This window comes from Canis lupus, chromosome X (assembly GCF_048164855.1).
Source record: "Canis lupus baileyi chromosome X, mCanLup2.hap1, whole genome shotgun sequence".
In the NCBI taxonomy this organism is placed as follows: domain Eukaryota; kingdom Metazoa; phylum Chordata; class Mammalia; order Carnivora; family Canidae; genus Canis; species Canis lupus.
The window spans coordinates 87135258-87136267 of record NC_132876.1 but is presented as its reverse complement, the minus strand read 5'-3'; the positions used below and the strand labels follow the sequence as shown (position 1 = coordinate 87136267).

General features: G+C 41.6%; 1 non-coding gene across 1 annotated transcript; it reads right to left on the bottom strand.

Moving 5' to 3' along the window:
- Positions 1–681: 681 nt before the first annotated feature.
- On the bottom strand, positions 682–788 carry LOC140628884 (U6 spliceosomal RNA). Its single transcript, XR_012026814.1, has one exon. It is a non-coding gene; the product is annotated as a U6 spliceosomal RNA (small nuclear RNA).
- Positions 789–1010: the final 222 nt, after the last annotated feature.

The window sequence follows — 1010 nt, the reverse complement described above, 5'->3', positions numbered from 1 at the left end:
TGCTGGGTCGTAGGGCAGGTCTATTTTTAACTCTTTGAAGAACCTCCACACAGTTTTCCAAAGACAAACTCAAAATGGATGAAAGATCTAAATGTGAGACAAGATTCCATCAAAATCCTAGAGGAGAACACAGGCAACACCCTTTTTGAACTCGGCCACAGTAACTTCTTGCAAGATACATCCACGAAGGCAAAAGAAACAAAAGCAAAAATGAACTATTGGGACTTCACCAAGATAAGAAGCTTTTGCACAGCAAAGGATATAGTCAACAAAACTAAAAGACAACCTACAGGATGGGAGAAGATATTTGCAAATGACATATCAGATAAAGGGCTAGTTTCCAAGATCTATAAAGAACTTCTTAAACTCAACACCAAAGAAACAAACAATCCAATCATGAAATGGGCAAAAGACATGAAGAGAAATCTCACAGAGGAAGACATAGACATGGCCAACATGCACATGAGAAAATGCTCCGCATCACTTGCCATCAGGGAAATACAAAGCAAAACCACAGTGAGATCCCACCTCACACCAGTGAGAATGGGGAACATTAACAAGGCAGGAAACCACAAATGTTGGAGAGGATGCGGAGAAAAGGGAACCCTCTTACACTGTTGGTGGGAATGTGAACTGGTACAGCCACTCATTTTATTTTTTTAAGGAAAAAAATGTTCATCTAAAAATATGGCATCCTTCATGAATCTGTGCGTCATCCCTGTGCAGGGATCACACTAATCTTCTCTATATTCTTCCAATTTTAGTACCTGTGCTGCCCAAACAAGTACTGTGTTTTTTATTTTCTCTACCTTATGGTGGTTTGACATCTTGGGACATTGACGACTTGGGGAGGGCCTGCCTTTTCTAGAGTTAGCTAATTCCTAGAGATAGCAAACACTTTGCTGCAAACCAACCAGTCCTGAGTCTGTATCCACCATCCCCTTCCTTTTAACGGGCTCCTGCAGTCCAGAACACTGTCCCTTTGCCCTAAATCACCCCAGAGTCAGGTA